The sequence below is a fragment of the Zonotrichia albicollis genome, chromosome Z (assembly GCF_047830755.1).
Source record: "Zonotrichia albicollis isolate bZonAlb1 chromosome Z, bZonAlb1.hap1, whole genome shotgun sequence".
In the NCBI taxonomy this organism is placed as follows: domain Eukaryota; kingdom Metazoa; phylum Chordata; class Aves; order Passeriformes; family Passerellidae; genus Zonotrichia; species Zonotrichia albicollis.
In genome coordinates, this window is record NC_133860.1 from 66215576 (window position 1) to 66242714 (window position 27139).

A 27139-nucleotide genomic window follows, 5' to 3' on the forward strand; every position below is an offset into this window, starting at 1 on the left:
AAAACTTAACCTATTTTTTTTTGTCTCCTTGTCTGAACTCCAGTGGAAATATGTTCTGTTTCCTGTTTGTCTTTCAGGGCAGACTTTGCTCTCCAAAGTTGGATTAATGGCTCTGAATGCATTCTAATGAATGAGATTTTCTGCAAGCATTTATCACTGCAGTATCTGAATCTTTTCCCAGTATTAATTAATCTATCCATTATTTATGGATTGTGTAAAGAGCTGCAAAGATTGAAAGCCAATGCTAAAATTTCCCCTCTCTACTCTCTCCCATAATGATGAATCTAGCCCAGGAGGGGACCGAGAGATCAGATGGTAAAATTTTGAGTTTTTTATTTCTGAAGAAAGCATGGGAGTCACAATAAAAGTTATACTCTCCCTTCTCCTCTGGAAACTACAAGGGAAAGTAGTGGATAGAGTAGAAGTGACAGAAAATTGGGACACTGGGAATCAGGAAACACAGAATATAAGGATAAGCACGTAGTGAATGGAATAGGAGTAATTTTTGGGTTTATGGTTGGAAATTTTATCCTTTCAGAGTGAAAGACAAGAACCCATCTCAGGAAGGTAGAACTCCATAAATCAGATCTGCATTCCACAGAGACTTTCCCGCAATTTTCACTGAAAAACATCAAAACCTTCTAAGATACCTTTTTTTTTTTTTTTTCTTACAGAAGCTTTGTTGATTTTTACCAAGGAGATTTAAAGTTTAAGAGACTGGAGTGCTCTCCTTTAGCAAAGGACATGCAGGTCCTATTCCCTTCTCTTGCTTTCTCTTGATTCATCTCATGTAGAAAGGAAATGGCTCACTTTTTGTCCTTGCAGACAGTTTAGTCAAAATTTGTATTTATATTAAAGTACTGCTTAGAGAAACTTCATTTTTTTCTAAGGAAAGTTTTGTAGTTTCCAAAACAATTGTACTAGAGACGATCTGAAAATTTGAGTATTATCCAGTCCATGACTTTGTGTTTTTCCCAGAAGAAAAGCACGTAAAACGCCTAAAGAGATCAATATATATGGGTCCACTAGACTAGATCCACTTAGCTACTTTTTTATTTTGTATCATAGTATGGCCACATTTCTGATGCACCATCTGCTCTTTCAGAAGCTGAACTCTCTTTTATTATTCACATGTGTGAATTCAATCCTGTTTTGATCATTAACTGTGATAGGAACACAAATGATTTTCTTCAAACTTTTGTATTATCATCTGCCTTTGTGACTTTTTTATTATTTCAAAATTTCTATTTACAATGTGCACTTTAAAACTCTTAGAAAACACTGGAATTATTTTTTCTGACTGAGAAGCCATTCTAAACCTGGTGTGTTAGATGTATTAAAAGAGCACAATTAAAGTTCTTTCTGTGACATTGGGGAGAACCGCCCCAGCATGATGGAATGGGTCAGGTTGGAAAGGACCATAGTTGGTCATCTGGTTCAAACTCCCTGCTCCTACAGTGTATTTTCAGTGATGGAGACTCCACAATCTCTCTGGGTAACCTGTCCCACTTCCTGGTCACCTGTGCAGTAAAGAAATTCTTCCTCATATTCAGGAGGAACTTCTGTGCATCAGTTTTTGCCAGCTGCCCCCTTGTTTGTCTAGCTTGGGCTGGTAGTAACCAAATATATTTGTCTTTAATCAGCTTAGTCTCTTCTGGAAATTACACTGTTGTTGAACAGCCTTAATAAATATGTAAGGAACCCTATTCTTTCACTTTTACAGACTTCATAAAAAAGCCAAGGAATAAATCCCAAAAGAATGTGCTGGAAAAGTCATTACTAGCACCCAGGGTCTTCTCTCAGACTTTTGGAGATTAGTTTTCTTCCTGGCAGATGAACAAAACTGGATATTAACAATTCATGTCACCTACCTTTATGTGTCTCAATAGCTCCTCTATTCATACTTAACATGCAGAAGGTATATATTGTCTGAAGAGGAAAGCCAACATTAGAGGGAAATATAATGTCTTTCTATACAATTGTTCTTCTTCAAAATGATGCCATTACAGGTGCTATTACAGCTGGTGATTGCAGTATTTTGTCTTTGTGTTTTCTGAGATCACTTTCTTTTCATGTCAGTTGCAATGTGTTAGGATGGGTATAGAAAATATTTTAATAAGAATAATATTTTATAGGCAGCTTTAGGGATGGAAGAACAGTGCTGGCTTTTTGTTCATTGCAATGTCAGTTCTCTTGAATTCCTGACTGGCCAATTATTCCAACTCTGCTGGAAAGCTGAGCAGGTGTTAGGGTAAAACTTGAGAAGTTATGTCTCCATCTGTCTGTAGTTCTCCATGGTGCCCTGAGGCTGTACTGTCCCTTCATATCTGTTCCTTGCTTCCACAGTGGGGACCAATAAATGAATAAAACTCAGAACATAAATAAGAGCACAGGAAAGTTGAAAATGTGCTCTTCATAGCTGCTGTGGACTCAGGTAACTTCTTCAAAGACAGAGTAAATAGAGCTATTCTTGTGTACAGAATTCCTGGTATTATCCATTTGTCTCCTTGTCTTCTCAGTCATACGTGTATTTTTATGTCTGTGGAAAAAAAACCCCAAACAACAAAACAAAAATGCCCCCAGCCCCCAAAAACTAAACCTCATAAAGTCTAAAATTCTAAATGTATTTCTTTTCAGACAATTAATTTTTTTGTAGGCAAGACTGAGAAAAGCTTAGCAAATTCCCTTTCGCTTCAATGTTTGCAAGAGGGATAGCCCTCTTTATTCTTACTTTTAAGACATGGGTCAGGCTCTTCCTGCCCCTTATCTGGAAGCCTTTGCAGTATCTAGAATAACAGAATAATGGAATAGTTTAGGTTGGAGAAGGCCACTAAGGTAATTGAGCTCAGTTTGTTAAAGAAATTGCATTCTGGCCATCCTGGGGAGTCTTGGCAGTCAAAATTGCTGGGACAAAAGCCCCTTTGCAGTGGGCAGCTCAAGGGAGACAAAGGATCCCTGCTTGACTCCCTACACTCCCCACACTCACGTGGAAAGACAGGGATTCCTTACCGGTTTGAGACCAGGTTTCCCTTTGAGGAGCCTTGGATACCTTGTTCCTTAAAGCAGTTCATTCAGAAACCGCTCGAGCTGGGTCCTCCAAGGAGGGACCCCATCAATGAAACCTCTGGGCTTTTATATCCTCACAGTCTAAGCATGCCCAAGTCTTGCTCTTCTTCCTGGGTCTTCAGCTCCTGCCATGTCTTCACCTGTCCAATCCCTGGCCAGTGACATTGGTCTTCATGCCCCTTGTAATGGAAAGGGCTGATGGATCATGTCCTCTTCTCCCAGACTTGCACCCAGGGCCTGCTGCAGCTTGTAGACCAAGCTACCTGCTCCAGATGTATTCCTCAAAAAATCCTTACTGGAGCACTACCAAGTTCACCACTGAAGCATGTTCCTAAGTGCCATATTTGCATGTCTTTTAAATACCTCCAGGGATGGTGATTCAGCTCTAATAAATCTGTGAAATAGATTTTCTTCAATTGATTTTGCACCTGTGTGCCTTTCATATCTTAATTGCATTGGGCCAGAAGCTAAATATTTATTTTTCCTAATCTCTGGCTTTGAGAAAGCTTAAATCTTGGGATAATTAGAAGTGGATTATGCCTCCAGAGTACCTAAAAGAAGGCAAATCTTTATGAAGGCTTTTCCTTGTGCTGCATGGAATTGTGACTCCAGGGAACAAACTTTCTGTTCCCTTAGTTATTCTGTGACCCTGTGATTCTGAACTGGCTAGGAAAATAGAATTGTTAGTGCAGATTAGGCTGTGTTACAGAGCTGTCTCTGGATGATGGAAGAATTCCTTGTGGAACACGCACATATTTATGAGGGGCAGACCACTGAAATTGCTGAGTTAATGTAGAAGTCTCCATAAACTAAATAATTTAATTTAGCTATGTTTTTTTTTTTTTTTTCACTCTGAGCCTAATCTTCTCCACAGTTTTTATTTTTGGATCATACGTGAAGTCCTTTTGGAAATGACAGGGTGCAATACATATATACAGAGATAAGTTCCTGAAATGGGTTCTTGTCTGAGCAGGGCTATGTCAAGTCTGCCTCTTGACTGCTTTGGACTTAGCATATGCAATTGAAATAAAGAGGTACTCTTTTGCCAGTCATTCCCTTCCTACCAAGGAGCTCCCTTCCTCGCCCCCAAGAGGAAACCAACTGAACCTGTCCAGACATAGGAAATTTCTGGTGGTCGGAGGCTGTTGGAGATTAGAAGAACATTAAAGGCCATGGAGGTCTCTGCCAAGAAAACTAGGGACATCCCAGGCACCAGACTAAAGTGGCCATTGAGATTCAGCTCAAACCTGCAATAAATCTACTGAAGAAGCTGCAATCTCCTCACAAAGATAATGCTGGCAGAAGAATTCTGTGTGAACATTTTTTATTTCTACTGTCTCACCTAATAATTTTGATTTTCCTCAGAAGGTGAATTTTCCTAAATAATTTTTAACAGAATCTGGCTGAACTGGAAAGCCTTCTGTACCTAGTGGGGAAGTAGCCTGTGATGGGTAATTTAGCTAAATTGATCTCAAAGCCCTGGCTGAGAATAATATCATGCTAACACGATCCTAATTGATATACAAGAACCAGAAACTCAGAATTTTTACTAACTTTTACTGTATGCACCTTCAGGTTTAGTTTTGCCAGTGATTCAGACTGAAGACTTGCTAAAGCATGTACAGACTCCCATGCAGCCTCTGTATCTGTTCCATAGAAACAGTGGTATACAGAACTGAAGGGCTTCCACCTCATATCTTGGACACAGGTGACATAAGCTTCTAAATCTGGGCTCTGGTAAACCTGCATCCTCTTGTTTAGACACAGCCAGTGCCACCAACAGCATCTCCTGCCTGAGCAAAGATGGGCAGTGGGAGGCAGATATGGTGCACTTCACAGTATGAGCACAAAGGTCTTCTCTGGAAGAACAAGATGAATCCCTTCTGTGTTATTCAGGATTTTGGGGAGAAGGGCAGATAACTTATTTTTGCAATACAAAACCTGTGGGATATCTTACTTCTATAGCAGAGTTGAAAAAACACACAAACCAGAAATTTGCCTGAGATTACACGTGTGATGCAATTACTTAGGACAAAAGAAGTGCTGTGTGTTAGAATACCTAATACATAATGCATATTTCCAAGATGAATATTTGTTCCAGCCCTAAATTGAATTTGCATAAGAAAAGGGACTGCTTTAATTATACTGTTTTGTTCCGTCCACCAAGAGGTTCTCTTGAATTTAAAGAAAAACAGTTCCAAATGATGTTTGTTTTCTTAAAAAAAAATAGATAAATTGCTCCCTTCTATACAATTATGCGATAATTTTAATAGCCTGTTAAGTGAAATTCAGGGATTGTTTAGGCATAAGGGAGTTTCAAACTAAAAAACTCAATTTGTGCAAACCAGACCATGGAGAAATGCAGTGTTATCTACTGATGGCTTAGGGAATGGAGCACTTTAAAACCTTAAAAAAAGAAGCCTGTATGCTTAATTATAAATTCCACAGAAATCAAAAGTCTCAACCAAACAAAGTAAAATTTGACCATCCAACTTTACAGTAAAGGAAGCCTATAAAAAATTCATTGCTGAGCTACTGGTCCAGGTAAAATTTAAAATACATGGTGGAAGAAAGACTGATTTAATGACCTTTTTTGAGAAAAAAGAGAAAAATCCTGTCATGAGAACAGGCTTCAAAGTGAAAACAATGTCTTCAGTCTTTCAAGATCATCTTCACAGCCTGGAAAGCCCCTGAGTTTGCCTTAAAGAAGATGGCAATTAAGATGTGAGTTAGGTGCATGGCTTTGTCCATGATGATCTTTTTTTTTTGCTAGCAGTGACTGAAATATGCTAAGACTTTTGCTTCTTGTACAGGCTGGGGGGTTACAGCAGTCAAGGTCTCCCAAGGACCAATGCAGAAATGTGCCCAGGACAGAAATGGGAAAACCAAGTAACTCTGCTGCCCTGATATGTAAATGCTTGGAGTGTATGGTGAGAACTTGCTCATTCTAAGTGGAGCTAGACAGGGCTAAAACTAAAGCTAAAATATTTGTTCAATAACTCAAAAAGACAAACAAAATTTGGTCAGTCTGGGATGGACAATGATGGGAGAACTTTGAGCACAAATCCATTCATACTGAAGTAATCCTGTCCACGAGGCCAGCGTTGTCTGGGAAAAGATGCTAGAAATAACAGCTTTTGGTACTGTAGCAAATCTGGAAGAAATCAAGAAAGGACAGATAGGAATATACTGTTGGGAAGAACTTGGAGGAAGACCAAATATGGAAATATGGCAAAAATGTGAATCTGGACTCAAAAAGAATAGGGAATAAGTTTTAAAATGGTACATGGGAAACAAGAGCAAGAAATGGATTTTGCTCAGCAGGGCTGTGGATGCCAACAGACAGCAGTAATGCTGGCTTGCTTGCCTTGGCTCATCACAATGCTGGAGGGTCATCCTGCTCCACAGACATGCTGCCCAGAGCTGAAGAGGGAAATAGCTTCCCTACTATCAGAACTGGGATTGAGTAGTGCTCAGGTATGTGATTCATTAGACTTAAAAGCTGTAATTAATAGCTTTATAGTCAAGCATAATAGGCTGCATTATTATATAATTGTTATATTGCCAAGATAATTTATTCTTTTACTTCTCTACCATTTTCCTAATGGTTTTCTCATTAGTCAATAGAACATCTTCATCAGCTGGCCTCTGATTTAGCTGTGGGAGTGTGGTACTGTGCCTGCAAAGTGCTGTTGGAAAGGATGCAGTCTTTCAAGGGCTAAATGTGTATCACTCTGGAAGACTTTAAGTGTCTCAGAGCAATCATCATTTGATGAGATTGGTCTTCTCTGTGGTACCCCCCACGTGTCTTCCACAGTCAGGGACAAGTACAATCTAATATATACAAGTAAGACCAAGCCTTCATCTTACCATTTCAAAAATTAGTCCTGCTCTTAAAATGAAGATGTCTTTTTGCCATTAGCAAACTTCAGCTAATGATGCATTTGGGAGTGGATGTTAGCTGTCACGCAAGACAACACACAAACAAAACCCCAGTTGTTTCTTGTTCCTCAGGAAACATTTTGCAACATTCTATTCAAGATCAGATGCCACTTTATTCTAGGGATTCTTGTATCATCTACTTTAATGATGATTAGCCCACGGACTTTCGTAACAGTGGCCAGTGTGGGAGATTTGGTGGAAGTGGCTCCTCTGACTTCGCCTGGCTTTTTTCTCATTTGTGTTCGTCAGGATATTATGCATTATGGTTTTTACTTACCTTCTTACTTTCCTCACAGTCTCAATTATTCTGCTTTTCTGTTTAAAGTATTTCTCAAATAAAAAATTGTGTTATTATCTCTGTTAAAAGTTTCAGTAATTTTCTCTTTCTTTTTTGCTTTTAAGGACAATTTTTTTCTTTTACAAACAAAGATTAATTTGAAATACTTAACAAATATTGTAGTCTTTTAAAGACATTAATATACTCTTAAAGACTTTAAATTTGTAAGAGTTTTATAAAGAGAATAAAAGATGCTAAAATGACAGCGAAGACTGAAGGAATAATGAGAATTACTTGGACAAGAAGTGAAGCTGTATTTAATATAGTCTGGCTGCCCATAATTTCCTTTCTACTACATGCCCTTTGGATTACAGTGTTTGGACACCTAATTTGCTTGATGAAGAATCTTCTTTTAATATTACTTACATTGAAATGAATAAGTAAATGCTTCGAATGATTTGAAGGCATGGTTTTGCCTTACTTTTGGGTACCTTGAATGACTTGTATGCAGTTAGAAAAAATACATGACTGGCCAAAAATCCACTAAAATGGCATCATTAGCAGCAGCATTCTCAGGTAAGCACATGTAAATTCAGACTTCTATTCTGCTCTAGCCTCTGCTGTTTGGGGTTTTTAGATACCTTGGTTTCTCATAGGCTGTAATCCAGCCACATCTCATTGCAAGGTTTTACAGCCAGACTTTGTGCCAATCTTCTGATGAAAGTTCATGACATGCTGACAGAAGCATCTCACTAGGAATGGACTTAGTTAAGGGAATGACAGAGAAAGAAAAATTTAAGTTTATGCATGTCTTTTATAGGGGAGGGAATGAAAAGATCTAAACTGAGAGTCACAATCATTAAACAGGCAATAGCAAAATAAACAGATAGCATAGAAATTGAAGCATGAGTATGTGTGCACAAACATATGTATTGATTGAAAGTGTCATGGTAGTTAATTGGACACTTTGTGACTTGTTTTACAAACTGTGGATCAGTTAAGAAGTAGTGGCTGGTGGAGAATGCTAACCACTTAACCATAATCTGCAGTAAGAAGATTTAAAGGGTCTCTTCACATTCGTTATCACAAAGCTCTGTAAAATTTTTGAAATTTGCATATTTCTAGGTCAAAAAGGAGGGATTTTTTTAAAGCAGAAGAAAAAATTTGCTCACATAAAAATATCCTTCAATGATATGTCTGTTTTTCACTCAGTTGTAGAAGTAATAAAAATGTGGGCTCTTGTAACAAGAACTGCTCTAAATGAATGGTATTATTACATAGCGTGCACTTGACCTCATATGATTTTTAAAATTTCTAATGCAATTTTTGGTAATGAAAGAAGAATACCTCACAGAACTCTTTGCTTCTACTACAATGAAAATCATATAAAAATTGTGTACAGATTTTCTTTTTATTTCTGTGTAATTACTAAATAATCTATGAAGATTTATTTTTGTCACAGTGTAAGCAAATAACATCTTTTGCCCTTTAATCCAAATGGTTGTCCTAAAGGAACTAAATGATACCTTCCTTCAAGTACTGGATTTGGAACTCTTATTTCATACTTCTTCTCAGCTAAAATACATATGTCATAAAATTCAAAGGTTGCTGTGTCTTCTTACAATAAATGAAATCTACCTCTGCATGACCTAGCTCTGATCTACTGTCAGCCTTAGGCAGCTTCTCTGTTGGTAGGTCGCTTAAATATGTAAAGAAATGTAACTGGTTTCTTTCAGTGAATCTGTACGTCCGCAGAAACCTTCAATAAGCTACTTTTATCCTTGGGTAGATTAATTTTAGGACAGCCTTGCTGCATAACCATGTACCAGAAAGCTCAAACTAACCTAAATGAGAGACAGATGTTGATAGTTGATTGGGATAGACTGGGATAACTGCAGAGCTGCATGAATCATCAGACCAAACCTGAAGCTAATTTGTAGGCTGAAGAAGTTATATATATGAAGCAGTTAATATACTGCTTCATATCCCCAAGGCAGATAATCTCACATTTTTCATCTATCTCCTTGGTCCTTTGGAGCTTTATTTTCTTTTTTCTTTTATCTTCTTTTTTTTTTTTTTTTTTTTTTTCCTTTTTTCATTATTGGTAGAGCTGTTATAACCCACTATTTTGCCACTTTTAATTCAAGGAAGGCTGACTTTCACCTCTGTCTGGGGGCTTCATCGTATCTTATACAGCTCTTGAGACCTCCTGCTGGGGAAGCAATCACCACAGCAAATCAGGACGAGGTTCATACTCTGCTCTCTTTGGAAAACAGCTGAAATGTACTGATCACTCCTTCCTCTCATCTCTCACTGTGTGCTCAGTTTGAGAGAGTCCTTTATATTTCTGTTTTCAAATCCCTGTATAGGACCAGTGCTGAAATCCCCAAAGCTTAGCTGCTTTGGGCTAGTTAGCCTTTTTTCCGTAGTTATATGAAGGGAAAGATTAATGCTTCAGTGTCTTTTTGCTGAATCATGTTACGTGGTTAGAAAGACTTGTATGATCCAAGTTGGATTTAGGGTGGGGGGAGCCCCAGGTAATTGGATGGGGAGATATGAAATGCAGAAAAGCAAGAGGGAGCTGCTCTGGGTAGTAAATGTCAGAAGCATAAGGCCCAGGTCTGTCAAGTTCAGAGATGAGATGTCAGCCTGAATCTTTCTTAATTCAGCAAAGTGCCTGGATTTTGTCTCTTTCCTCTCATTGAATGAATTACTGCTAGAGAATGGAACCATGTCCAAATCTACTGTTCTAGCACCAAGGCAGTAAAGGTAAGCAGGGACCTCAATTCCTACATTAACGGTGATGACCCATGGAGCACTGGCTGCTGAGTCCTTTGTCCTCATTCTTTGAGACAGCAGAGTGTCTTAAACAAGATAAAATTAATAAAGTCATTTATCCAGTAAGAATACTAAAATACCTTTTAGGCTAGTCAAACAATGCTATAGGACTTACCGTCAGCTCCACAAAATTCATGCTGATTTCAATGAGAGAATGATTGGTAGAGTGTGGGATCTCAGGATTTGAGTCCCGGGATGCAGGGCCCCCGAGATCACCCTTGGGGGGCCCGGGAGTCCTGGAATGTTGCCAGAAGTGTCTGGTGGCAGGACTTTGACCCTACACGGGAGACGACACCTTTATGAAGATAAGAGGGCCTCACCGGGGTGAAGGGTGGAAAGATTAGCTAATTAGAGGGTGAGAAACAGGGTTTAGGATTTATGTACAGGGGGGTTTAGAGGAGTAAGATGGAGGAATTGGGGTGTGTCCTGCCCTCCTTCTTCTTCCTCCTCTCCTCCATCTTCTTTGGCCACGGTGGCACCTTTGGATTGGTTATTACTAAGAGTACACCGAGTTATAACAATAGATGGTATTGGGGAAAAATGATAAATATTGTATACGTAGCAAGGGGTATAAAGATACGTGGCGGTCCGTGGGACGGCACAGTGTGCCCATGGCTGACTGCTGAGCAGATCTTTGTTAGGCTGAAAGAACATCTTTTAGATAAACAATTAATAAACATAAAAACCAGAAAGAAGAACTGAAGCCTCTTCTCGTCTTTCGATACGCGGGCTGCCCCAAGGCCACCCCGGGCCTTCCAGGCCCCTCAAACAGCCGAGATAAACCGGACAGTAGAGGAGGATTTGTTTTAAAGTAATAACTAGATAGCTAAAATCAGTTGAGCAACCTACATAATACAGACTTTCTCACTGTAGTCAGTATCCTACAGGGCTGTTTGTCCTATCCTATGACATATTTGAATTTATTTTTCTCTGCAAAACCTGATTTCACTACTGATTTGAAAGAACTCTGGCTGACTAGATAAAACTAGTTCATAACTCCTGGAAATTTTCAGCACGGTGCCCTTTATTCAACTCCTAAAGAAAGCAGCAAGTCCTAAAGTGGCTTTCATGGAGTACTGAACTCACTGCATCCTGGAGCAGCTCTAATACAGTTACTGCAGAGGCTTGTTCTCCTCAGGGTTCTCACCTCACTGCGATGACACACCTATGTCAACAGAATTGAACAGAGGTGTTGCTCATATCTTCATATCCCAACCACAATCAAAAGAATACATTTTGTTGCATTTTCTTTTCCCTTCTTTCTTACCCAGTCCACTCCCATTGCACAAAAGCAGAGATGTTGAAATTTCATTGCATAATACTGAATTTGAAGAAAAGTGCTGAAAAAGAATTGGTTGATACAATGGACCACTTCCCACAAAATAATCATTGACTCTTGCTTCTGCTGACAGAGCTGATGGGAAAAATTGCTGTGATATGCAGTCTCAGATATTTGTTATCCAGCCCAAAGCTATTGTGAGGCATCATTGATGCTTGGCCTGGCAAGGCCTTCTCCAGCAGATGGCATTCATAGCTTGCTTCTCCTTGATAATGCACCAAAACCACACTGATGGCTATGCCTAATCAAAGTTCTCTTTGTGCCTGTTTCAGCTCTGCAGCAAAAATTTTAACCCAAGCATCAGCATCTCATAAAATAATAAAGGAAAAAAGACTATAAATAGCACCTGTTTTGTAAAATATAGGTGTGTGATTTTTTTACTCAAAAGCCTTGGGCTGCTATCATTTTTACTTTCTTTGTATTATGATTCTTATCAAGTGTTCAGGAAAATAAAAATGGGTCATGAAACTGGTGTGTGTGTGTATGTGTGTGTGTGTGTGTGTGTGTGTGTATGTCCACTACTATAAAATAAATCTATGTTGCCCTTTTTTTCATCTTTCCATTACCTAGGGGTTCTCTGATGAACCTTAATTTATATAACATAGAAAGTCTTAGGAAAATTCATTGTCTTCAAAAAGATGGGTTATTAATCACAATGTAATAATAACAAAAATGTAGCCAGAAACTATGGTACATTTGCTCATTTTACTTTGATAAAGTCCTTTCTTTAGGACTTCATCAAGGTCTGCTGTGTTGTATTTCTTTCAACAGGCTCCATGCGGACGGGATGGCACACACAAATCATGGTCTTGCAATAGGCAAAGTGAATATTACTGCTTTTGTAGAACTATACTTTCCTATTTCAAAGAATTTGGAATTTTATAACAAAGGACCACTCAGGGAAAAAACTTCCAGCATATATGCAGCTATGTATTAAACCAGCATTCCAAAATATTTTGTGCTATTTGTTCCTATTACCTTCTAATGAATATTAGTTCACCTTTCCAATTTTGTGAGGAAAGGAAACACTTATTATAATCATAATTCATGCACACACATAAGCAAAAGCTCACATTCTTGTCAGACTCAAAATCCAGAAAGGATAATTTAACCAGAATACCTACTGCACCAAGTAAATATGGAGTGAGGGGAAAGTTATCCTGATCTTTAATCCACCTAGATATTGGCTACACCTTTATTAATGTGTACTAAGTATAATGTTTATTACAAATGTTCTTATATATAGCCTCTCAAAGTGTTATAGTATTTTTGAATACTGGGCAAAGATGCTCCCAGATATGCTAGCAGGAAGGAAAAATGCAGCTACATAAAATGCAGTGGTATTTCAGGACATCGCACTTTGGGGCAGGTGACATCTGATTAGGAAACTCCTAACACAATATAGAGACTCGTCATTGTCCTGCATTGCTACAAATCTGTCCCTCCTTGGTACTTGCTGGGAACTTCTGGCAGCTGCTGGCCATTTATGTGGACTCTTTGAGCTGAGTTGTCCTTATTTAAGTTTTCTATGCAGATGTCAGACTTGAGGAGAGAAGCAAATCACCTAACAAGGACCAGCAGTTTTCTGTCAGCTGCTTGAAAGAAAGGAGAAGCCTGGGGGAGTTAGAAGCAAGACCGATAGTCTTATGCTTAAAGGAGCTGGATGTGGATCCTTTGTGTGTTGTTACTTCTTCAGCTGCCTGAGGACCAGTGATTTTATATTTCTTTGTTTCATTTCCTGACTTACAGCTTGGCCATATTAGTGCTTCTTTGCTTGTAAAGGATTCACTGACTTTTTTCCTGTTCCAAGGCACTGCAGTACTCATTGTGACTGTCTTATAATGTATAGATGAGAGTTCCAGAGAGAAATTATATGTGTGGTTATTATACTTAGAAAAGGCAGGGAAAATATTTCTACAGTATTAGTTTGGCAAACTCAAAACAGGTACCTATGTTCCTGAAAAGATGGGATCAGGTTAGTTTACATTAATTTTTATTTTCCTCTTCCCCTTGATAATGCATATGATTAAAGGGTAATATATTGTGTGTGGAGACCAGAGGGAAATTTTCACTGGTCATCAAATGTCATCAGTAGATTTCAGCTAAATAATTCACCATTCATTTGTCTCTTTCTCTATTTTACAAAAATGCAGAAGTGCACTATGAGATGTATCTGGATATAGTGAAATTGTACACGCAGTGGTTGTCTCAGTGTGTGATCTGTACTCATCTTTAAAGTCTACCCTAATACTAGCAGCCTCTGATTGATATTGTAAGAATCAAAGTCAGTTAACAGCTGAACAGTCAGAGTTTGCCATGAAGTTTGACACATACAATGGCCAACCTTTTCCTATTTTATGCGATTTATTTTTCTTTACCTTTGGCGATAAAGCAGGTAACTACACACTAAAAAAACCCATCTCAGCTGGCAGGCTGAGAATATCTGTCATGACAAACTGGATGCAAACTACACTATCAAAATCACTTAGGAAACTTGGGAGCAGGGTCTCATTAGACCCTCCCTGTCACTACTTCTAAGCTGCCTAAGAAAAGTTTTTGCAAAAAGTTGATATTACATGTTCACCGTCTCGGATGGAAGTAAAGGCATTTAAGTTGGGTGAAAGAGAGATGATTCTCCTCACATGCCTTTGTTATGTTGTACAAATTTAAAATTTAAAATTTCCCACAATTGTTTTCTATTTCTTGTGCTTATTAAATGTATTTGATTCATATGATAATGAAATTGCTTAACTTCAGGAATTTTCTGGTTTTGTGGTATTTGACATTACAAAAAGAGATTAGGGGAAGGTTGTAAAATGTTGTTTTGAGGTCATTATCCTTGAGGATGTGAAGGGACAACCGTGTTCCACAGTTCTGCTGTACCCTTGGGGTGAATAACTGGCCTACCTGTGATCTCTGTATCCTCTCTCAGCTTTGCATCTACCTTTTCGGCTTTTCCTTGCAGTTTTGCCTTAAAAAATACTTTATAAGATGGAGCCACATTTGCAGTTGCTGCAGTAATTGCAAAGTTCTTGTTGGAATATTCTGATAATGATTCAAAGCTGGTACCATTTGGAGGGATTTCTTTTCCCATCTCTGAACAGCTTTTTCAGCATGAGTGAGGTACAGAAAATGCTTTTTGCTATGTCTGCTGTTTGTGCATTTCTGTCTATTGCTTTTCTGTTTTCAGCAGTTCATTTGCAGTCTGTGCTTCTGATTTTTTCCTGGATACATGTTATCATTAATTTAACTACAGTCTGTTCCTTACTTTCTCAGAGTCTGATGCTGAGTGGTGTTTGTTGAAAGCTTCTCAAGAATGCTGTGCCTTATCTGCTTTATTGACAGGGTAAGGTTTGCAGCTTTTCGGTTACACACATTTGTAAAGTTTTTCCCTCACTGCTTTTGACTGGTCCATTTCTTCCTTTGAAATTTCCACACAGAGTTTCACTTCTTCCAAATGCAGTACTTTCTTATCACTGCAGTGCTTGCTTCAATTTCTGTTTCCAATGTAGATCCATTTATCTCATCTTCCAGTCACTCCTTGAATTCAGTGCTTTCTCATATGTGTCTTCTGTTTTGTCTGATACTACCTGCCTGGCCTCAGTCTGGGGATTTGTCCTGTCACAGCTTTTGCTTCCCAAGGTCTCCGGGCTTATCTGATTCTTGTTCTGAGTCTGTTGGTGTCCAGCTGTGCCTGCAGAGGTTTGAGTCATACTGGTTCTAAACATTCTTTGTCTTTCTTTAGTTTCACAAATGTTTACAATTCTCTGCTATGATGGTATCTTGGACCTGATCCTCTGCTAAAAGGAAAAATCCCTGTGATGTCTGTTTACTGTAAATTTTGTGTTGCTACTTGTCCTTGTTCTCAATTAAGAATTTTTAAAAAAATTTTTAATTTGTTTTAGCTGATCATGGTTTTCACGGTATTTTGCTTTTGAGAGATAACCAGATTGGGAAGATAGTTTAACTGTAGTTGATAAAACCACATATTTTGTTATGAGTTAAATTTTGTGATAATTTTTTTTCTTCAATGAAAGAAAAGTGTACTTTCTCTCTGCCTTTGGCTCTAAAACTCTACCTTTGGGTATAAAACACAAATTAACAGTTTTTTACATTCTTTAGTTAGTGATTCCTAGCCACTGTTAGCTGCATGTTATGCCTTTAGATAACATACTGGGTGTTACCACAAGATTTACTCATCTCAAGAAGCTTGAGGGGTCTGCCATTGCAGTGCCAGAAGTGATTTAAAATTTCTCTTTGTCCACACACTGGACACAAAACTGCATAGAATGAATAAGTTTTAACAATCTTGTTTGAAATCGTACCTTTGCCATATGGATTCAGGGCTTTCCATTAGATGAGTGATTTTTTTCCACAGACTGTCATAATGAGAACTCCTATGCTCTATGCTCTTGTTCTGTGTGGGACGGGGCAAGTACAGAATTTCCACTCTCGCATCTGATCCAACTCACATTTCAGGTCACTCATTGTCCACTTCCCTGATAATTACGGTTTTTTTTTTTTTTTTTTTTTTTTTTGGAAACCTCCCTTCACAACCAGCAATCATCAGGGTACATGTTTCTCTTCAAGCAGCACATGTGGCCTGAATTTTTTGGAGCTGGCCTCTGCAAGGGGTGATGGAAAGACACTTGCTTCTTCTTGAACAAAATGATTGATGCAGGGTGTGAGGCTGGTGGGGGGCACTGAGAGCTGCACCCGCTCCCTTGCTCTCTCCAGCTCTGGCACCACGGTTGCAGGAACGTGCCCTGAGGGAGCCAGGCTGCCTGGTCTTGTGGTGGTCTTGCCTGCTTGGATTGTGTAAACTGGTGGGGCAGATTGAGAGCTGAATTTCACATTTCACTATCTCTTTGCTCGACATTGTAATGAGTGGCCCCATTTTTACACTAATAGTAATGACATGAGTGTACTTGCCATTTACTTCATTTACTGTTGTCCTCCTCCAGAGGACTAGAAAACTAGAGTCAGACTTAAAGCATACATGTAGGTTACAGGATTTTTTTTTCTAGGGAAAGACAATGCTGGGAGGATTCTTGAAGTAAAGTTAATGTTTTATTGCAGAGCTCTAATCATCTGAAACAGGATTTGAAATGAAGAGTTTTGTGATGGTAAGTGAAAATGTTTTGTGATGGTTACTCACAAAAGCTTGTTTTAAGCACAGTAATCTTGAAAATGGTTTGCCTAGCATCTAGAGACATTTAGAACGGCATGTTACATTTCAGTTCCGTTTTGTAATATCTCTTTATAGCCTGATTCAAAACATACAGAAAAGAAAGTAATGAAAGTTAAATGTCCTTAGTTTGCCTGACATGTAATCCTTACCCTATTTCTAAACAAGCAGTAAGAAACCAATTTTAGCCAGGGTTGTACAAATACTTTTCCCTCTATATCAATATAATTTTGCTGTGATTTATGGCATTTTATTAATTTGAATTTTCATTCACTCCCCTCTTTTCTGAAAATGTTTAGAAACTGATTAAATAATAGGAACAATGCTAGGAATAGTAATTATATTCTCTAGGACAGAAGAATTATCTAAGATTAGCCATGGAACTTATTGTACTTGAGGTTTAGAAGGGAAAATGGAGACTTACAATTATTAATTAAATTATTTATGTGGTTATAAATAAATAAATCAATAAAATACTCATTGGAGCAGTGCTGAATAAAAGAATTTCAGAAGTAGAATGAATCCATCATAGCCATTTGGATGCTAATAACCAGCTTCAGCTTGCACAGCTGTGCTGAATGACTGCTTGTTTTACCATACATGAGATTTGGGAACTCATCAAATAATTGAAAAATACACTGAACTTCTGTAATTTTTAATTGCTAGTTAACTGCTATTTACACAGCTTTTTCAATTGCTGGTGCATATGGGGACAAGGACCCCAAACATGTCATAAAATATGTCTGTAAGCCACAGCTCTTCCTGCAATTCCAAATCCACCTAATTGAAATTTTCTCTTCTGCAAAAGTTCAGGCATCCTGTGAGTATGCATATGGCAGATGTGCTACTCCAAATGACTGACTATTCCTAAATATCATCTTTAAACTTAAATGACAAATCTAGATAGAAGGAGGTGAAAAAGATAGGGGAGGCTGACCTACAAGGACAATTTTTTTGTGCTAAGAATCATTATATGGATTGAAACCTTGAAAAGATGATGCTTATCCTGTAGTTATCCTGTTGTTCTCTGTGGATTATTAGTGACCATGGATGCTAATATATTTTCAATATTACATTAAGCTTTTCTGTAAGTTTGTTGACATTAAATATGTACCAGCGTTTCTTTTCTCCCTTGGTTTAAACACTTGTGAGTAAAAAATGCTGAGAAGAAAGGAAAAGCCGGGAAAAGAGTACCTGCTTAGAAATTCATGAACCTGCAGGCATGCCAAAAGTGAATTTAAGTGCTCAAATTCTTCTTATGATAAAGTAAGAAAATGTCAAAGTTTCTAATGCCTAATGTCACTCATTTGCTGCTGGTCTCTCCTTTCCATTTCCTTTTCCTTCCTTTTTTCTTATTTGTGTCTACAGTCATTTTGGAAATGCACTTTCCTGAGAACTCACTGACATTTTACTTATTCTGTAGAAAGTGCTTCCAAGAAAAGGAAAAGGAAAAAGTGGAAGGGGGAAGTAAAAGGTAGAAGTGAAGGAGAAGGGCAAGAAAAAGGAAAAAAGGGAGAGGCTGACGAGAAGGGAAAGGGATATGGGAAAAACAAGGAGAAGCAAGAAAATCAGGTGTGTTAATCTGAAATTAATTTTTGAAACTTTTCTGCTGAATTTCCTTTCCACTCCCAACTGTGTCAAAATGGATTTTTTTTTTTTTAATAACTTACATAACTTGCACTTACCTTGCATTGATTTCTGGGAATGCACAACAAAATTTATACTATCAAGGACAGATGCAGTTGAATCATTCATGAAGAAAGTCACAGTAACCATTAACTGATAGCATTTTCCTTTCTAATGCTACCAGCCTTAGTCCTCCAGAGGCTGTGGTGCTGTTTACCTTCCACAGTGTGTGCTCCATGCCGTGCTCCCCTCAGTATTTGCCAGCAATCAGACATTATGAAGGATACTGCCTTCTGCACAGTGAAGTGTAAATTTCTTGAGTATTAGACCGTAGATGTATCCTTTTAAAATAATGTCACATAATGTATATATGAATAATAATTAGAAAATAAAGCAGCCAGGAATGATGATACTCTGTATTAAATCACAATATAGTTCCTCCCAGGGTTGTTCTTGTCACCAGAGATTTAGCTGCAAATTTACACAGCAGTCCTGCTCCATTTTCTGCTTTGTAAATCTTGCTAACTGGTAATGGGGATTGTCAACTCCTGAGCCCAACAAATTTATCTAAACAGATATACATCTGTTGTATGTGAAAGTACTTACCGAGTGGGCATTCTATACCCATTGAGACAAAAAAGTCACCAGTAAGGCATATGATTTTTCCTTCACTACTGAGTATTCATGATGTAAGCAAGACAAAAGAAACATTTTTAAGGGAATATTTTAATCATAGACCTCCTTACAACAAAAACATTAAGTCATCTGAGTGACTGTGACATCTTCATCTGAATCAATGAAGTCTAAATAGGTGGGATTCCTCTGGTCTGTATAAATTTAAAAAAAATCCAAACCCTGGAACTTGGCTATCTGGAGGACATTAATTGGTGAAGCTCTGAAAAAACCCATCAGTGAGCAGGTGCAAATTAGGCAAGAGCCTCAAGCAAGATACAGCTGAGCTTCCTGCTGCTGTTTGATCTGTTTCTCTCACTCTTGCACAGTGTAAAAACAACATGCAAGTTTTAGATAACACAGCAAGTCATACCAGTTAACAGTATTTATTTCAATATTTTTAAATGTTTCTATAAAAACTTGAAAAATATGTAAAACCACCAAGACTTTCTGAGAAACAAAAAAGATTAAGTTATTACATTTTTATTCCTTGTCTAAATGGTTTATGCAGAAGTTAAGAGCATATGATTGTTGCTCAGCAACTTTGAAAATACAACAATTAATTAAATACTCGGCACATGCAGAGAGAACTAAATTTAGGCAGCCATTTATTAAAGACATTTATTCACACTCTTTCCAGTTGAAAATACTGCATTTATAGATGATAAACCACCAATTTCTAAGGGTCTTTATTGTGAGTGTTTTCAACCTTTGGTTCAAATAGGAAAACCTAGTTCAAAACAATGGTTTTATCTGCTTACTGAAGCCTGACAGAACCTCTCAAGAAAAGTCCTTGTATTTCTCCTTTGAAGGCCTATTCCTTTTGCTTTTTAATGATGATAATATATAAATATCTCTGCTTAGAGTTTCAGCAGAACCTTGGAAATGCAGTGGTAGATGAAATGAAACAAATTATAAGGAGGGCTAAAGGTGGTTACCACTGGTTTTGTAATTCTTTTATCCCTGGATAATTCCATGTATCCTTATAGCTCTAGCAGAGTTGTTCTAGTTTGATAGTCTGTCTCTGTTAATGACTGGATTTAAATATTTTATGTGAAGTTTATGAAATTATAATATGTAGGCACTCTAGGATTCACCACCCACTTTAAAAATATCTTGCTATTCTCTTCATATAATGGTGGATGTCTGTAATGATATGTGACTCTTCTGAACTTTATTTGAAGTAATGCAAGCAAATGCCAAATACTTTCTGAAAGTAATTCCCAGTCCTAGCATAATTTTTTTTTTGTTTGAAAATATGTCAGTCTATGTGCATATACACAGGTGGGGGAATTCTGTCTAGAGGAAGAAATTTATTTTTTTCAGCTGAATGCTCGAGGCTCCCACAAAAAATTCACAGTGGCTGCAGGGCTGGTAGGTAAACTCAGAAAAGTGTTTCTTAACAAGGGCAAGAGACACGTTCATTCAGTGTCAGTACTTCAGAATTGCTGCAGTAGTCCATTAAACTTATGTAAAGCTATCACAGAAGGAAGGGGAATTTTTTACCAATCAAAACCTTAATTAGGGTACAAAACTAAAATCCAAATAAAGAGCTATATCTTTTTTCTTTGACCCTGGATATTGGTGCTTATCCCCAACAGAATTTTCCAAAATATATATATTATATGTTAATCTTCAAAGACTTTTCTTTGTTCTTCACCTCTTTTTGCACTGACATCCAAGCTTCTATAATCTGCTACTGATTTTTCTGCTTCAAACACCTTCCAATTTCCCCACTTCCCACCCTTTAACAAGGGTACCCAGCTAGTGTTTTAGATACTGTACAATCCTTGGAGACCTGAATTTAAAACAATTTTTCCTAGTGCTTCCACTTGTTTGAAAAAGACTGCATTTGAAGATTTTTTTTAACTGCAATTTTTCACACACCAAAAAAAAACATGCTTAATTTCAAGATACTGGGCTTTTCTGCCAGTGAAGGACAGTATTCTTGCTCCTGTTCTTAGAACATTGACAAGTTCTTGAAATTGCAGTAAGCTCTTGGCATCTGGCAAACTTAATATTCCTTAGCCAATATCCATTGGCTAATATTAGTGTGGGTTTTGATTGGGATGGTGAGGAACTTTATTCCATTTTTGCAAGAGGATTGTGACACTACAAATGTTGGTGCTTCTGTTACATATTTTCACATTTTCAATATTTACAGTGCCATGTAGGAACAAAGTTTAAAGGTTCATTGGTGAGAAAGTTTTAAAATCACATCATCAGGAGAAATGACTTGTACAAAGAATCAGGAAATCTGAATTATTTCCACTTGGAGTTGATGAGACTTACCTGCTAACAGGGTGCAGAATGAGGCAACAACAGCATAGTATGTTTTAAAATTTAAATCAGGGTACAACAAATGCCTATTCCAGTGGTACAGAGACAGGCAGTTTTATGATGTTCTTGCTGTAGTTCTCTCTGCTGAAGTGGCCTAGGGGGGCATTCTTTAATAACCTAAAGGCACAGTCCCTTTTTCAACAGGCGGTATTTGTGCTCTGAAGTCATGGGTTGATCTTTCAGCAAAGTCTTTCATCCAACTTTCAGATGCCAAAATCACATGAAATGCACAATACAAAAGGATGGTGCAGCACAAACTGATACAGGTTAATTTCCCCTTCTTGTCTTTGCTTCAACATCCATAACCCCTCTGAAGCAAAGAGCAAAGCCCCAGAACCTGAAGAAAACTAATAAGAGCAACAAAAATATAGTTTGTTGTATTCCCTCAGAATTTTTGCCAGATACCTTTCATCTGTCCTCCTCCCCAGAAGAAATTCATACTGTGTCTTTGAGTATATTGGTCAGAAATGCAGTTTTGTGTTCTTACCTGGCCTGGATTAAAGTTCCATTGCTGATTGCTGTATTAATTGCCGTGAAGTCACAGCCTTGAGTTCCTCCTATATGTGTACCCTTTCTTTTATCTACATTTCTCTTTCAACCATGAAACTTCCTTACTGCCGTGGAAATCATTCCGTCCTGGGCTTGCTGATAGGAAGATGAACTTAGGATGCCTGCACGGTATTATTCTCTACAAAAATTTGGAATAGCCATGCCCAAGTACATGTAAATTTGTAGAATAAACTAGTCATACTCTGGGAAACATGAACAGCTTGAATTTGTAGTAAGAAATGGTAGATGAAAATCTCACTAATTGTATCTTGCTGTTGAAAATTGGATTTTTAAAATTCCCTTACTTAGATAGAACCTTTTTGTTAAGGTATGGTTTGATCCCCAAATCAATTATAGGATGATATTATAAATTTTCACTTTTGAAGTCAGTCTAAGAAAGTAAACCATTGTGTTTCACATGGAGCTTTCCACCGAAAAAGATGACTATATATAGCTTCTGAAAGGTGGGTTTTGGGATAAAGGGAGCCTTACATCCCCAAGTGTACTCTGTCAATCTTTCATCATCAAAGCCGAATTAGGCATGTCCTGTCTACTCAAAGTTTTTAGCCCCTGGTCTTCATCTTGCTTCTTTCCTTCTATTGCCAGCAGGAGATATCTGTACACACAGCTACCGAGTACAAGAAGGTTGACGCACCGACACTGCCATGGTGGCTTTGCCAAGTTATGAAAGGATCACCAGGAGGTGAGAAGTGCTCACACAGACCCAAAGAGCACTGCCAAGCTCTGCTGCTGCCAGCCTCCTCTCAATCCAAGCAGTTCATGTTTTCTGACTGTCTGTTGAACAACAGTGAACGCTAAAGCCTTCTAACAGATTCAGCAGGACAGTGAAAACAAGCAACCCGCAGTGTCTGTCCTAAACCAAATTGTGAGTAGAAACAGCAAATGTGCAGGAGGTGGCAGAAGACACGAAACCACAAGTAATTATGACAAGAATTCCCCTAGCCTGTCCTTTTTTTAAATAGGCATGCATGGAAGAAGGCTGAAGCAGACCTAATAGCTCACCTGATGGAGCCTGCTGGTCCCTCTGTGAGTTCACTCACTAATCTGTATGCATGGCCAAAACAATACAATGGATAAATATAATGGATAATCATTTACTACCACATCAGTGAGCTGAAATGCCTCAGTAAGAGATCTGATGAACACCAAAACTGGTGAAAAGGAAAATTTAGATTGCTCAGTTTAGAGCTGATAGAAAGTGAAATCTTCCTGGCAGTAGCAAGCATCATAAAAGCTCTGCTCAAAAGGATACAAAGTGCAAGAACTGCATGGATTAAAAAAAATCTGGAAGAAGCTCAAGTCCACTTCAGGAGAATGTAATTTATTCATTTAACTTAGAAAATAATGAAAGCAAGAGATGGTAGAAGTCCTTAAACAAATAAATTAAACATTTCAACCTGAGCTCTCCACTAGCACCACCAGTGAATCAGAAACTCTGTGAAGAACAATGGGCAGAAATCCATCTTGGTGTTCTGCTGAAGATTTGAGAGAGAAGAGAAGACTATTTAATTCATTCTTTTCCCCATATCCTGCCACTTCTTCCTGATTTATCTTCACTTTAAAATATTTTTCTTTACATCTAATGTAAATTACTGTATTTCAATTTATGTCTAATGCATTTTGTTTTGCCTTCATGCACCTTTTTTGTAACTGCCATCAGCTTTTTGGAAACACTGATAAGATCTCTCCTTCCCTCTTTCTTCCCCAAGCTGAACTTGCCCATCTCCCTCAGGTTCTATTTGTACATCCCATGTTGCAGCCCCCAGCTGTTGTGGAGCCTCTATCCCCTCCACACTCTCAGAGTCCAGCAGAAGACATTCCTGTCTGGCACTCACTTCAGTTTTTTCCCTATTACTATGTTAGGCAAAGAATTACCTGCAGACCTTGCACAGCTCTTGATTAGTTTCTGGTTTAAGACATGGAAGGTCAGGTATAACTCGTTCTAGTACCATAAAGGAAGGTTTTGTTTCTCCTAATGGCCATGCCATATCAAGGAAAGGGAAAACCCTGTCCTACCCGACTGTCATCAGCCATGAAAGAGCAAACAGTTACAGAGAGCACATGTACTAATTAATTAAAAGCAATTGGGTTTCCTTGTGTGCTTGTGCTATTGCAGGCCAAATACAGGCACATCTTGCAGAGCTCTCAGCTGCACACCAGGACTGAGCCACTGGTGAAGAGGACAGACTTCCCCTGAGAACTTGAGCATATCCAGGACCCATGGCACGATTTGTTTTTGCCTCAGCGTGTTGCCTAACACTTATTTAAAAAAAAATAATTAATATACTACGAAAGGCTCATTAGTTGTTACCTCCTGACTTCTTTGCTCTGTTCATTCTTTATTTTCTGATCTGTATTTCCAAGTACAAATCTGTCTTCTTTTGCATGAGAAAGTCTGTCTCTGAGTTTTGGAATTAAGATTTGTACAGTCAAAATACAGTTAAATTTACATATTTTATTGTGCCCCAGTTTCATGTTTCCAAGATTTTTGTTTAGGGTGTAAGTTCATTAGATATTTCTGAAGTTGTGAGTAAGATAAGTTGACCTCAAATTCTGTTCTTAACATGAAAGTCTTTTTAATCTTTCTTTTTTAAATGTATTTAAAAGTCTATCAGTGTCTTGTTGAAATAAGTTCCTTTTAATACAAGACTTCCTGAATCTCACCAGAGTGAGTGCTGGCTGAATTCTGACATCAGCACTGAGCCCAAAAGTTCTTTAATATTTTTTAGTTTGTACAAAGAAAATTCAGACTTAAAAATCTCCTTTGTAATCTTGAATGTAGATATCACCTGCCACATGTGCTGCTTTTGCATTTTGAATACTTTGGTACCTATTACCTTTGCATTCTGGTACTCCTTTGAATGTTGCACTTAATTGAAGAGGATTGTTGCACAGGCACAAATAAATGTGAAAATTCTCAGTGCATGCTCACAGTTTTTCTTGAATAGATGGAGCAATGCTATATTCATGTTGTGTCATTGATATAAAATGATTTAGCAGATGCACAGACTTTTATGGTTATGATATGTAAGGAATCTACTATCACACAGTAACTATAGCAAAATGGAACAACTGGGGAGAATGTTTTCTCCACATGGGAGCTGACACCCTCTGTAGATTTTACAATGAGATCTATTAGATGTCTGTAGAGGAGTGTTTGATTTTTACATCAATTGAATATAATTTGCTGCAGCACCCAAACAAAAACCCCTACCTCTGAATCCCCTGAATCATTCAGCTTTGAAATTGTATGAAAAGTCAAAACAGGTGATTTAGGAAATAGCCATGAATTATAAGTCTAAGGACTGAAGGGAAGGTGCCAAAGCAATAAAGATGCTGATATATTTCTGGTTTTGAAGGAACTAGAGAGTTAAAGGGCAGCACTAAATGTCTCCCTAAATGTTACTAAATGTAACCCCTCTGTTCTTATGATATATCCATGACATTAGACTCTTAATGCAAACAGGGAAGAAAATCCAGCTACCTTTACTCAACTGGACTGCTTCTGCAAAGTGAAACTATTCAACAGGATAGAAGCTGTAGGGAAGAATCCCAGAGCCAGATTAATGATTCCAACAGAAAATTACTTCACCTTCACTTCAATGCTTCTGTGATTCATAATAAGAATCCCTACTTCCCACCCTGCCATTGTAGGAAAAGGTTTACACCAGCTGCTCCAAGGGAGACAATACCTGAATTCAGTTACAGAATCAAAATGTGAAGGCTCATGATTCAGAAAAGTATATTCTTTCACTTGACACTCCCTCAAAGAAACATGAACTGTTCACAATAAAAACAACCAAAAGCCACGTCCACAAATTTCTGTCTTTTTTCTCACTTCCTGAAATACAAATAATAAAATAATGAAGAGGTAAACTGACTCCTGTGAAGAGATTTTGTAAAACACTCATGTCAAAATAATACACCAAATAAATAGACTTGCATCTATAACTCAGAAGGCAAGGTAAACATTTGCATGCTTGTTTTATATTGCTAGGCATATATGCCTGTATAAAAAGATAAATACAAATATATATAAAGAATTTAGCCAAAAACTTTAATGCGTTGGGGAGGATTATGGAATAAAACAAAAAGTCCAAAATCCCCATTTTTTTTTTTTTTATTTCTGAGATTTCAAGAGGTTTTTTTAACATCTTGCATAGCTGTTCAGATAAAGAATATCCTTCCATTTTCAGGTGTTTATTTCTTAGCAAATAACATTGTAGAAATTAATTTGCCAGTTTCTTCTAAGAGTCTGTTTAAAAACCCCAAGTAAACTAGGCTTTTGCTACTTTAAAGGACAGTGCCCCGATTTAATTTTCTATTATAATGTGGAGTTTTATGTGTTCTTGCTGCAGCTGTAAGAAAAAACCAGAGTTGTCAGATCTCAGTATATCATATCCCGAGTGTATCTTTCCATCTAATCTAGTAATACGTGTGCAGAATGGGAGTCTGGCTGTTTCCTGAGTTAGATGAACATTGTCCTACAGCACTACTGTGATTGCAGGTGCTTTTCTAGCAGGAGAGTCATATCAGAAATACTGAAGCAATTTGGCTGAAGGTCAATCTGTGCTGGGCCAGACTGCAGGTATGGGCAGCTGCATATCTGAAGTGAGACATCACAAAAATTGCACTTGGACTTCTGAAACCAGTGTTGTGTTTTCCTACCCATGTCCTTTCAATCTAGCTGTCGAAAGGATGAGATACCTGTAAAATGAGTTCAGCCGTGGGGGGAACATTTGAGCTGTATTTTGCAAACAGAATAAAGATTCTAGGAATTTTTGCTCCAGGCATTTCTATGTGGGTAGGGAGAGGTGGGGTGGGGGGGGCTCTGTTAGGTCCCTTGTTTACCTAAAATTTGCAAATGACAGAGGGAAATTATAAGCAGAAGTGTTGGAAAATGAGCTCCAACTGTGAATGCGTGCTTCTTAGGCAAGAGATGTAATAAAAGACTGTGAGAAATGTAACTCCACTAATGGTAGTAATGAAGTTGAATCTTATTATATTTTTATTATATGGCATATATTATTATATATTTCTTTTATTATATACCTGAATCAGTTTCTTTTTCTTTCAGTGAATCTTGGGGTTCTGATCTGACCTGCTGTAGCATCTAAAGCCAGAGCTCTGCTCAAAAATATGTCTGTGTTATGTTTTTTCCTGCACCCTTCTCTGAAGCTGTGTGCAGACACATAAACCCTGTATGAAGGCTCTCAGAGGCCATGTCTCTGCTCACAGGATTGACAAATCTACCACTTCCCTGGAGAGGTTGTTCCAATGG

The 27139-nt window shown here is 37.9% G+C and overlaps 1 long non-coding RNA gene across 1 annotated transcript in view; it reads left to right on the forward strand.

The window, feature by feature from the left end:
• Nucleotides 1-25879, forward strand: part of LOC113459836 (uncharacterized) — a 49156-nt gene extending 23277 nt beyond the window's left edge. The window contains exons 3-5 of the long non-coding RNA XR_003381405.2: nucleotides 14739-14808; nucleotides 16542-16588; nucleotides 22444-25879. This is a non-coding gene — a long non-coding RNA (uncharacterized LOC113459836). The remainder of the gene's footprint in view (nucleotides 1-14738; nucleotides 14809-16541; nucleotides 16589-22443) is intronic.
• The last annotated feature ends 1260 nt before the right edge of the window (nucleotides 25880-27139 follow it).